General features: G+C 46.9%; 1 long non-coding RNA gene across 1 annotated transcript; it reads left to right on the top strand.

Moving 5' to 3' along the window:
• The first annotated feature begins 645 nt into the window (after nucleotides 1-645).
• Nucleotides 646-12,576, top strand: LOC142774501 (uncharacterized). The gene is made up of 2 exons (XR_012886420.1): nucleotides 646-1,035; nucleotides 12,448-12,576. It is a non-coding gene; the product is annotated as an uncharacterized LOC142774501 (long non-coding RNA).
• The last annotated feature ends 444 nt before the right edge of the window (nucleotides 12,577-13,020 follow it).

Here is a 13,020-nt window from a genome sequence, read left to right as displayed (position 1 = left end):
TAAATTTAGAGGGAATTGCAATTAAATCTTTCAATGCTAACGAAAATTTTAAATTGCAATTCTCGCTTAGTTTTGGAAGGAAACTAGCACCAAGTTTCTTAATGAAATGCTCAAAGTATTCAAGAAGCGGCGTACGGGGTAGAAAATGAATGACAACTTTAATGTTAATTCAAAACGCCTGACAACAGTTGTCAGTGGTAATGGGAAAAAATCAAACCTGGTAAGAATGAGTGGCGATGAAGCGTGACAATGAATAATCGAGAAGCTCGTGGCCGTATGGAAACAAAAAATAAAAACTGGATTTCATGCACATATTCATATAATTCCAATGCGTATGATACCAACATTAAGAATAACCTAAAGTTTCACTTCCAACTGTGCATGGTCTCATTTTACACAATGCTCTAACTTAATATTTAATGTGATGTATAACACGTCAGCGACATTTCTTCAGAAAATTTCTGAAGATGAAGGAGCAACGTCTCAAGCGTTCGTGCTTAGATTGAAAGCTAGTGGCAAGTTAAGAGATGTAACACTGCCTAAATTTGCGAGTAGTTATCTGTAATGACTCTAAATCACAATAAAGACATCTACCAACATTGACGCATTAGAAAATTTGAGCAGTCCTGATTGTGAACGGTGGTATATAACAGCTCTGAATGGCTGCGAGGTGCATCGTGCGCCATACATCTGTGATGAAGGGCTCCGCTTCTACACCGATAATCGCCTTCATTGCTCTAGCCTTTCTTCTGTCCGCGATAGAAGATAGAGGTCCATGGGCGTTTGCGCTACCCCTTCCTCAACCAAACCCGGGGATAGTTTCTTCTCTCGGCTTTCGACCACACTTTCCTGGCTCTAATAACCGTTTCCACCTACCCCGTCGGCAGAAACCTTTCCCACCAAATGTCAACATGTTAACCCCGAAGCAACGGCGGGACCTACAGAGGCAGCTGTACAATCCCCAAAAATACGGGCCTCACGGCAAATAAGGAAGGCGATGATTCAAAATTGGCAGCGTGGTGTTCCCTCGATGCGGTATGTTATACTTTTCTTTAAATTATCTTGCACTGTTAACAATATTTAGGAACCTTCATGTTATCTATATACATTACAAGTTGCCACGTCGAAGTTATGTTGGCAAAACAGCTGAAATATGCCAACTGTTTTGATCATATGCAATGATTTTTGACGCACAGACCATTAGATGGTCAAAGAGCGCCAGGAGATATCAAACGTGAAATATGGTAATGTTAGATGCCTGTATAAGGGTTTAAAGTTCCTCACGTTTAATGGTGGGTAAAACACAGTAGTAATAAAATATCGAGACTGGCGTGACATATGTAGAGTGAGAAGTAATGACCAGTGGTCGTGGTTCTGAAACTAGAGAGTTGCTATGTTCCGAGAGCGCAGCTATTTGCTACAACTCGCGCAACGCTAATGCAAGGTGTGCAGAAGTTGACTCGAATGACTCAACATGATTATATTGCGCTCCTTTTGTTTTTTATTTATCTTTTGCTCATTTTTGCACACAAAGCTTTGTTCTATATAGCGGATGCCAGCGCATGACGTCCATTTTCCCTTTTTCACGCAACGCTTCACCAAACTTTCACAAATCTTGACACAACGCACCGTAAACATTGAAAGAGGCACATTGAGAATTCACCCCAAACATGTGTAAATGCTGATGCATATCACTACTGGGTTTGGAAAACTTGGTAGAGTTGTAGCTTTTGTTTATCTTGAGTTTTTGCCAGTGAAATGCAAGAAATATTCTTATAGGCATTATCTTCTTGGTGCACTAAGATCACTGAAAATCTCCGATTGAAACTAAGTAACACGCAAAAAGTGAGTAGGCGTGCTCAAACAAAGCCTTGAGAGTGCGGTTTAAAGTTAGACAAAGTTCTCCTGAACGAAGTGATAGTTTTTAAGCAACGAATGCCATGGAAGAAGTCTGGATGTTATGGGAAATGAGGCAAGCAGCTGCTTTAGGATACGCGGCTGCTGTTGTCTTTTATCGTCTGGAGTAATACAGTAATACAATCCAAAATAAAAAGTATGTGCCACTCTTTTCGGAGAACCCCCTGGCCCTCTTGAAAGGAATCTCTTGCGTAGGGTCACACTACCATTTCTTGGTGAGTCGGGCGACTCTAGCAGGTGACGCTCTTATGTGGGTAAAATGACACCCAGCAAAACCTCAATCGACTCTACAGTTATTTTAAGTTACTCATTTCACTAATGGGGTACTTTTGCTTGCCTACTGTGGAAAATAGGGTAGTATTCATTTAGGCATTTGCAACAATAATTGTCGTTGTGCGAAGTGGCTGCAAAAAATAATAGTTCAGTATTCACAGTATTGTAATAAAACTCGTCAAAAGGACACACCAGTTCCAGCAGAGGAAAGCAGAAACCTCTGAAAAAAGGTCTGTGAAATATAGTTACGCAGATGAAGTATGCCTGATTTACACGCTTGCATGAGTACAGCCAGCCAAAGCGCGTGGCTGTGGTTTGCATATAGTATCATGCCGTGCACATAAACTGCAGAAAACGGCACAATGTTTTCAGGTTTATTCCTTCTGATTATGAGTAAAAACGTCGTCAAGACTGGACGAATCACAACAATGACTTGCCATGTTGCCGCTTCTGCTCACCGTGAGCAGCCATAAAAAAGAAAACGTGAGAAGAAGAACGCGATATAACGTAAAGAAATCCGAATCATTGAAAGAGTTAGCAAAAATTTCACAGTAAGTAATTTACACAGATATAATGAAGTCTGGCAACGAAGTTGGGGGAGTGTTAAGCTTCGGCTTTAGGACTTCAACGCGTTAGCGAATGTCTGTTCCTGGTGCATACTTCAAACAGTTATAGTGTGTATAATCTTTTCGAACTTGCTATACACCTACAAGTGGCGTCAAGGGTGCAGTAACGTGCGTACCAAATGAAGTGGGCGACCGGCTTTCAATTAGAAAGGCATTATTATAATCCCATGTTCTGATGCCCGATGGGAACGTCTGGTTGTACTACGCAGTGTTACGGCAATGTTTTATGTTGTATTTTGAAGAATGTATGCAGCACGCGTTTGCTTGTAAAGCATGAAAGTTAGCTTCACTGCGTTTCCAAGCACAGCAAGTTATTTTCACTGTGTTGACAAGCAGAGGCGTGGAAGTGTGGTAGAACACCCGCTGGTCACACAAACGACCAGGGTTCGATCCCCACTCGAAAACAGAAGTTTGTTGGGTTTGCTTTGTTTGCATCTCTCTCGATTTTTCGGTCATGCAAAGGTGATGATGTTGCACTCGTAACCAACGACGCCGACGCCGGAATTTCTGTGAAACTAAATTTTTAGCACTATCGCGTAAAACAACAAATGTAAACAGGCATGGTAGGCAGCCATGTTTTTTTCGCCGTTCTCACGAAGCTCATAACTTCCCGATAGTAGCTTTTGTAACAGGTCAATTGATGACAAGCTTGCCGCAGAAAATTATCTGAGCTTCTTTCACACAACAAACTAAATTGTTTAGACTCCTTTGCGTAAGTGCCACTGACCTCTTTTCCTTCATCGTCTTGTCTAACCGAATGAAATGGAGGGCCCACTGCCTCGTCGACAAGGCATTTTCAAAACGACAAGGACAAAACTTCTCTTTACTTTCACATCACCAGTGGTGTGCTGCCATGCCATATCGACACCTACGTTTCCCCAAGTGTGGCTGGAAGGCTGAGTAATGAGGCTGGAAAAGTTATCGGGACTCTGGTATAAAGAACAATTTTATGGAGTATGATTAATTTCCTTCAAAACACCCTTTGTAGAACACCGTTACTCTATTCGCACACCCAACACGTGTGTTTTGTTTTAAATAATTTCACAACAAAAGTGGAGTTTTACCTGAAACAAGGTGAAGACCTCATTTTCGTGTAGGTACTGGCTAGCACCAATGAAAGCGCTTATTTTTCTGAAAGATTGCTTCTACATTTGCCTTCAGCATAAGCTGCGGCATATTCCGACAACGCAGCCCATCCTCTGGTAGTCAAGGTCATGCCGTGTGTGGTTTCTGACCACGTGTTTCAACCCGACAACGTTAAAGAGCTCCTTTCACAGAAATTCGTGTGTCGGCATCAGTGTACATGTCGGCGTCGGCCTCGTTGGTGGTGAACGAAAATTAATTACATTGTGCGTGACCAAAAGTTTGAGAAAGATGTAAATAAACTAGCTAATAAATATTTCCAGGTGCAAGTGAAGATCGAACCAAGGCCGTTTGCGTGCCAAGCTGGTCTCTACATACACCCACGCCTTTTTAATCATGGTAATTATTAGAATGCGTACTGAATTAGCACATAGTATTGCAGAAAGTTGCACTGTTGCAGTAATAAAGCGACAATTGTACTACAAGCACTGCATAGAAACTAACTCCAGGGTCCTATAGCCTCTGCCCGGAAGTACAATTCAAGTAACTTTCTCAGCTTGGAAATGCACAGGAATTAACGTAATGTTTTACAAACACACAGCCCGTATGCAGGCTTCACAATATTGTCACGTGCTTGCTCAAAAAAGACGATGGCAGTTGTGCATGTGCCACGAAGGACTACGAAATGGACAAAAGAGAAGAACTCGCTTGCGCGTTCTGAATAAAAAAGATCGACCTGCTTCTAGTGTCTCAATCTCTGCGGCAAGACCTCTGTTTTGACGTCGTGACACTGGTGGAGGTGCTGGAGCTTACAACCGGATGCAGGACAGTCTTGCTCGGAACCGTTCACCTAGTCCAGAGACCCAGCCCCTCGTCACGACTCCGGTGCACCGATTCAGTCGGCGCCTACTAGGCCTAAGTCCGGAGTCCGCACCTGTTCCCCCTCTAACCACCATGGCAGCTCCTACCACATCCACGGCTACCCTTACATCGCAGACCACTCTTCTCTCCCAGGTGACTCTTGAACATCCTCGCATTCCCGAAGTTTTCCATGGGGAAGAGTACGAGGATGTCAAGGAGTGGCTCGAACAGTTCGAACGGGTCGCTGTATGTAACCACCGGAACGAACAGCACAAACTTGGCCGTGCACATTTCGCCCAGGAAGATAGCGCTCGCACGTGGTACGAGAACCACGAAGCTACTTTCCAATCTTGGGAAGACTTCCGTCGAAGCCTCCTCGCCACATTTTCGAACTTGTACCGACGGGATCGCGCACAGGAACTGATTGAGGTTCGCGTACAAAACAAAAACCCAACGAAGCAGCCGCCATGTACGCAGAGGGTATGATCCGTCTGTTTCGACGAGTTGACCCTGACATGCCCGAGGCGAAGAAGGTGCGTCACGTAATGCAGGGTGTCAAAGAACCAGTGTTTGCGGGCCTCGTACGAAATCCACCTACAACAGTAGATGAATTCGTAAGAGAGGCGACTGTCATGGAGTGCGCACTGCGACAACGATACCGACACTTTGACCGCCTGCTGAACCACACGGCAGTAAGTGCTGTAGCTGAGAACACTGCCATATGTGAAAGTTCCCTGCGACAAATGATTAGGGAAATATTGCGTGAGGAACTTCGGGCCCTCTTCGTCCCTCCTACCCAACCGCCCGTCGCGTCTGTTGCCGAAATCGTCCGCCAGGAGTTGAGGCAAGCCGTTACACCACCCGCGCCAAATCCTAAGCTACATCCAGCGACCTACGCTGATGCGGTCCGTCGTCCTCCACCATCATTTGTGGCGACACCCTTCCAGCCACGACCCGCTGCCGTACCTTGGTGGCAACAAGATTCCATGAGACGACCACCAGTTTGCCGAACTGAATAGTAGCGCATGGACGACCGTCGACCTATTTGCTTCCGCTGCGGAGAACCAGGTCACATTGCCCGCTATTGCCGTCATAGCGATTCCGGGTTCGGGAACTTTCCTCGTCCCGCTTCTTTCCACTCTAAAGAACATCGTGCCCATGATGCCGATCAACTGTCGACTGGCCAAGCAACTACACCACGTCGCTGGCAATCTCCATCTCCTGCGCGTCTACGTCACTTACCTCAGAGCTACGCGGACGTCACCAGAGGCCGTTCGCCTAGCCCGCGCCGGGGAAACTAACTGCTGCGACCTCCGGGGCAAGGTTGCCAATTGTCGAGACACCGAAAAGTTCCCCCTATCATCGCAAAAAGATATGACGACAACCACGACGAATACGACGACGAATACGACGACGAATACGACGAGGAATACGACGACGAATACTAATGCCGGTGAAGTTGTACGTGCTGATTCTTGCGTTTTCATTGACAGACATCACGTTACAGCACTGGTCGACGCTGGCGTCGACTTCTCGATCATGCGACAAGAACTCGCCGACCGCCTTAGAAAGGTCAAGACACCGTGGGCAGGGCCGCACATAAGGAGTGCTGGTGGTCAGCTGATGACTCCCACGGGTAAATGCACCACTCGACTTCGCATTGGGGATTGTAGCTTCGCAACGACTTTCGTCCTGTTGCCAGACTGCTGTAAAGAGCTAACTTTGGGCATGGATTTTCTTCGAGATCATGGCGCTGTTATCAACATCCCTCAACGTAAGGTGACGTTTTGCGCACATCCGTATGTCGACGACAGTAGCGACGAACTACGCGGCCGTTTGCGAATAGCCAACAATCTGACGCTGCCACCGAGATCCTGCTGCTTTGTGTCTGTGTCCAGTGGGTGCCCTTCCCATTAAGACGTGATAGTGGAGCACATAGTCACTCTTTTGCTCACGCAAGGCATTTCCATCGTGAGAGGCATCCTAACGCTTACTGGTGGACAGGCAGAAGTGCTCCTCACAAACTTCAGCAACGAGCGCCGTCAAATCAAGAAGGGTACCACAATTGCCTACTTCGACGATATAGACCAAGCAGGGGATTTCTGTGCTTTGCAACCAGATGACGCGACATTCCCTGCCTCGACAACTTTGTCGGTGGACATCTGCTCCACGCTACCGCCCTCAGATAGGAAGCGCCTGCTTGGACTTATACACCAGTTTGAAGACTGCTTTTCACGTACGTTAAAGGTCCAGCGGACACCATTGACCAAGCACCGCATCATCACTGAAGACAACACGCGACCGCTTTGGCAGAACCCCTACCGTGTGGCTCCGAAAAAACGCGAGGAGATTCAGAAGCAAGTACAGAAGATGCTCGTGGATGACGTCATACAACCTTCAAAAAGTCCTTGGGTGTCCCCCGTGGTTTTGGTCAAGAAGAAAGACGGCAGCTTGCGTTTCTGTATTGATTATCGCAAGTTGAACCAAGTCACAAAGAAAGACGTCTATCCACTGCCCCGCATAGACGATTCACTCGATCGGCTACGTAAGGCGCACTAATTCTCTTCAATGGACCTCCGCAGCGGCTACTGGCAGATAGAAGTCGACGAGAGAGATCGTGAAAAAGCGGCCTTTGTAACGCCTGATGGCCTTTACGAATTTAGGGTGCTTCCTTTTGGGTTGTGCTCGGCGCCAGCCATTTTTCAGCGTCTCATTGACACCGTACCATTGGGCCTGAAGTGGCAAATATGCTTGGTCTATCTGGGCGATGTTGTATTCTCAGCATCATTCGAGGAACATCTCAGCCTATATTCACCATACTACAAGCCATACGCTCGGCCGGCCTGACTTTAAAACCAGAAAAATGTCATTTTGGTTTCGACAAACTCAACTTCCTAGGCCACGTCGTCAGTCACGAGGGTGTTCAACCTGACCCGACAAAAATAGACGCCGCAGCGCAATATCCTGCACCGCGTGACAAAAAGGCTGTGAGACGTTTCTTAGGGTTGTGCGCGTATTACCGGCGATTTATCGAGGACTTTTCGTCTGTGGCAGCGCAATGACACGACTCACACGTGAGGACGTCCCCTTCTTTTGAGGTGAACAGGAGCAAATGGCATTCAATGAACTACGACAACGCCTGCAAACACCTCCAGTCCTGGCACACTTCGACCAGGACGCCCCTACAGTACTTCACACTGACGCCAGCAATGTAGGTCTAGGTGCCGTTCTGGTGCAGTGGCAAGATGGCTGTGAAAGAGTGATAGCCTACGCCAGCAGAACTCTCTTTCGCACGGAGGAGAACTACTCGACCACCGAGAAGGAGTGTCTCGCCGTGGTGTGGGCAGCCATCAAATTTCGTCCGTATTTGTACGGCCGCTCCTTCAAGGTTTTTAGCGACCATCGCTCTTTGTGCTGGCTCACCAACCCCAAAGATCCATATGGTCGCTTGGCGCGCTGGAGCCTAAGGCTTCAAGAGTTTGACATGACCGTCGTCTATAAGTCTGGGAAGAGGCACACCGACGCCGACTGTCTCTTACGGTCGCCAGTGAAAACTGTCGCTCCTGATGACGAAAACATCGACGTGGCATTCTTGGGAGTTGTGAATACGGCCACTATTGCACGAGAGCAGCACAGTGACCCTGAGCTGTTACCACTCATTGAATATTTAGAAGGACGACGCAAAGACGTGCCACGGTTATTTGCTAGAGGACTACCATCTTTTTGCTTGAGAAACGATGTTCTCTGTAAGAAAAACTTGTCACCAACCGGTAGCCCACACTTGCTAGTCGTGCCTGCCTCTCTTCGAAAAGAAATTATGGAAGCGTGCCAAGATGAAGCAACTTCTGGTCATCTAGGCTACACCCGAAAATTGTGCCAACTACGATGCAAGTACTACTGGCCAAAGTTACCGTCTGCTGTTAATCATCACGTGCAAACTTGCACCGACTGCCAAAGACGCAAAGCGCCTCCTAGCAAGCCAACCGGTCTTTTAAATCCATTCGAAGCACCAGAAAAGCCGTTCACCCAGATTGGAATAGATTTCCTGGGTCTCTTTCCAACTTTCACAACAGGGAACAGATGGATTATTGTGGTCACTGATTACCTGTACCGTTATGCGGAGACTAAAGCTATGCAGCGCGACACAGCACCAGAAGCCGCTCAATACTTCATCGAAAACATCGTCCATCGGCATGGCGCTCCGACAACAGTGATCACAGACAGAGGACCTGCCTTCACCGCAGAGCTTTTTGAGTCGGTTCTCAGACTCAGCTGTAGAGCTCACCGGAGAACAACTGCATACCATCCGCAGACAAACGGACTGACGGAGCGCCTCAATAGGACCGTCACAGACATGATCAGCATGTACGTTGACACGGAACATAAAAACTGGGATCAGATATTGCCGTACGTGACCTTTGCTTATAACACTGCGTGACAAGAAACCACGGGAATGACACCGTTCAGTCTTATCTATGGTCGCGAAGTCATGATAACACTGGACGCCATGTTGCCGCATGAGTGTGATGACATTCATGTAGACGCCGAAGAATTCACTCAGCGTGCCGAAGAAGCCAGACAGCTCGCGCGCGTGCGCATCAATGATCAGCAGCATCAATACGCACAACGCTACGACACCCGACACCAGTTTATTAGCTACACACCAGGCGACAAAGTGTGGGTCTGGATTCCGATACGTCGACGTGGACTGTGTGAGAAACTGCTAAGACGGTACTTCGGTCCATACAGCGGCACGCGACGGTTGAACGACGTGAACTACAAAGTTGTTCCCGACACTGATTGTAGTTATAGGCGCCAAAAGCATTTGCCCGAAGTCGTGCAACTAGTGCGTATGAAACCGTATTTATCGAGTACATTAGCTCCCGGTTGCCGTTTTCGTATGACCACTTCATACGCCTGGTAGAGCACCTAAGTTGCGCATCGGGACGATGCTTCTTTCGGAGGGAGGCAAATGTCACGTGATTGCTCAAGAAAGACGATGGCAGTTGTGCATGTGCCACGAAGGACTACGAAATGGACAAAAAAGAAGAACTCGCTTGCGCGTTTTAATTAAAAAAGATCGACCTGCTTATAGTGTCTCAATCTCTGCGGCAAGACCTCTGTTTTGACGTCGTGACAATATAACATGTATATCGCAATACTATTGCGTGATGCAAGCGTACGTTTGTCAGCAAGCTTAACACGAACGCTCCACAGCATGTCCTGAAACAGTTTGGTTACCGCTAGCGCCGTGTACGTATGGGTTCTGTTGCGAAGATTTTTATAAATGCCGACTTACCATCCTTGCATACCGAGGTATTATTTCGGCAATAGCACCCACCACTTTGCGGCTACCATCAGTCAAACTAGTCCAAATCACACGTCGCCGAGTTAGTGTTATAAGCTTGCTATCGACGGTACATCGCTATCGGGTGGCAGAACATCTTATTACGAAATAACTTCATGGCTTAAAGCCGGCTGCCCATTGCAAGAGGCGCACGCAGTGCTGCGCGTATTCTCTCAAGACTATGTAGTGGGTGCATAGCAAGTCGAAAAATTTCATGCACATAATCACTCGTGGTTTAAAGCATGCTGCCCATCACACAGAATGAATGAATGTGACCTCTAATAATTACACAGAAGACAGCCATATGCGAAAACATCATTTACACAAGCTACCTCTAACTTTATCGATTATATTGTAGTAATCCACAATATAAACTTCTGAAGTAACACGATACAATAAAAAGGGTGCACTAAGTAGTTGAAGTACACATTGCGGACAGGGTATCACTACCGCATTAAGCACTTAAAGGGGAAGCTTAAGGGTTTCCACATTTTCGAACCTTGCTTTCGGGGGGAGCGCCTTTAAGAAAATACGAAGGGGGTAAGTCGCGGTTTCCAGTAAAAACGTAGCGTGACTGCGTAAGCCCTGTTCAACTTTCCGTGAGGCACTGGTAATTGCTTACGCCCCGTGTAGTACTATACTGTTATATCGTTCCAAGTCAATAAGGTACATTTATGATACCCGGAATGGTAGTGTAAGCGTTGATCTGGTTATAATGGACGAGGCGAATCCTTGTGTGGCGTCGTTCGTCCCCTCCTTGAGGTTCATTCCAGTCTTGTTCACTTGTCCCTTATGTGCAGAACACTATCGAATTTCAGTTTCAAATATGGCGTCGACTTTACCAATAAGTTTCCCTCCAGGCACAGAGACATCATCATCATCAGCATGACTACGCCCACTGCAGGACAAAGGCCTCTCGCATGATCCGTCAACCATGTAGATTTCTTAGATAGTATGGTGATGGCGTCGTGTACCTCACCCTTGTTGCCGACCACCCCGGCCGTGTAGGCCTCTTCGCCTTTCCTGCAGGCGGTGAGCACGTGGACCACCTGTGGTCCATTTTGTTCAGTTTCATTTAGTAGAGCCTTTGCTCTCCCTTTTCTACTGCTAACAATGTGTTTAGGATGCACGCTTTGTGAGAGCACCGTAGTTCTGATTACGTTAGTAAGCTCGCACATAACTCCACTTTGGCCTCCATTTGGTACCTTGACTTTTCGGGGCTGATTGATCTCTTCGAGTATCAGCCTACCCGCTGGCGCTTTTTTCAATTTTTCCTGCTGTGCCATCTGTTGCACTTCCACCATGTCCTCCGTCGTATGTGCACGTCTAGGCTCATGAGTTTCTCCTCGAAGGTGCTGATGGATGTACCTAGAATAGCCCTGACCAGATTTATCATTCTAGTGTCGACGTAGCTTGTTCAGTTTGGCCTGTAACCAGTTGAGTAGACCTGCCTTGTAGGTGAAGTGATGGAGAGCGAGAAGGTGTACTAGTCCTAAAGCACTGTTCTCGCCACCCCCCCCCCCGCGGTGGTCTTGTGGCTAAGGTACTTGGCTGCTGACCCGCAGGTCACGGGATCGAATCCCGGCTGTAGCGGCTCCATTTTCGACGGAGGCGGAAAAGGTTTAGGCCCGTGTGCTCAGATTCGGATGCACGTTAAAGAACCCCAGGTGATCGAAATTTCCGGAGTCGATCACTTCGGCGTCTCATAATCATATGGTGGCTTTGGGACGTGAAACCCCACTTACCGTCAAAGTACTGTACTCACCAAAGCCCCGGTGTCGGTTGGTGATTCGCCTTAGCAGCTTGATGACTTGGTCTGTTTTCTTGACAATTGGCTGAATAGCATTTAGGTCACCACCTCCAGCGTTTTTGTGGGAGCCTAAAGCTCTATTATTTTTGACCTGATTGATCATGAATTCATCGTGACAGCGCAAGAAAAGCTGGTGTTTCTTGCCGTCCTTTGTGTTCCTTAGGTCTTTAGGAACAAAAGCTGAGACATGGGCTCCAAAAAGCTTAATCCCGTTTCACCAAGTGCTTTCCACGGTGGGTACGCTCTCTTGCAGTCTTGTCTCAGTCTGCCCTATGCAACCATCGGTGGTCTATATGGCTATGTCGTGGACGTATACTTCAAAGCGTGTATGGTTAATCTGGTTCAGTTTTTTCGCGGCCGTGGTCATTCCTAAATTAAATTACACGGGTGACAGCATAGCTCCTTGCAGAGTACCACAGTTGATTGCAGAATAATTAGCAACGGAATGCCCCGAGTCCCCATTTTTGTAGATTGTTGTCCTGTTTTAGACTGTCGTGAAATAGTTACCATTTTCAGGGTATCTTTTGCAGGTACTGATTACGATGTCGATAAGGAGTTCGACACTACACGGAATAAACACAAGAAAACATCACGAGAACATGGCTCTGGGAAATGCTGCTAAAAGACCAAATAAACACTTCACTCTGTTTAGAAATCAATTTACGCTTCATTGTATACGTTTGTCACATATAATAAAAAAAATCTCTGAAAGAAACCTTCCTGGCGCTTGCTTTGCGTGGCATTTACTGCTGTCTTGCCGAATGGAAAACACCAACTCAGCTGTGCGCCACTGTCGCGTCTTGCTACAAATGTTTACTTGCACAAAAAGAGTTAACTGAGTTATTTATTTATTTATTCATTTATTTATATATTTATTTTGTAGTGAAGAAGATGAGTGCTACTCAGAAAGGAGGGGGTATGACTCAGTCGGTGAAGAAGACGACATATGGTTGGCTGGGTACTCACACTGGTTCCGCCATTGCCACTTACGTGTCGTGACCGCTCTCCTGTTTTATAAAAGAGTGCCACTCTAAAACACCCCATTATAATTGGTGGAGAGTGCTGGGTAACGCCCATGCCTGGAATTGTGAAACCGTACGTTG

Source organism: Rhipicephalus microplus, chromosome 10, assembly GCF_043290135.1.
Source record: "Rhipicephalus microplus isolate Deutch F79 chromosome 10, USDA_Rmic, whole genome shotgun sequence".
NCBI classification, from domain to species: Eukaryota; Metazoa; Arthropoda; class Arachnida; order Ixodida; family Ixodidae; genus Rhipicephalus; species Rhipicephalus microplus.
The sequence above is the reverse complement of the archived record's forward strand: the minus strand, read 5'-3'. Positions and strand labels throughout refer to the sequence as shown.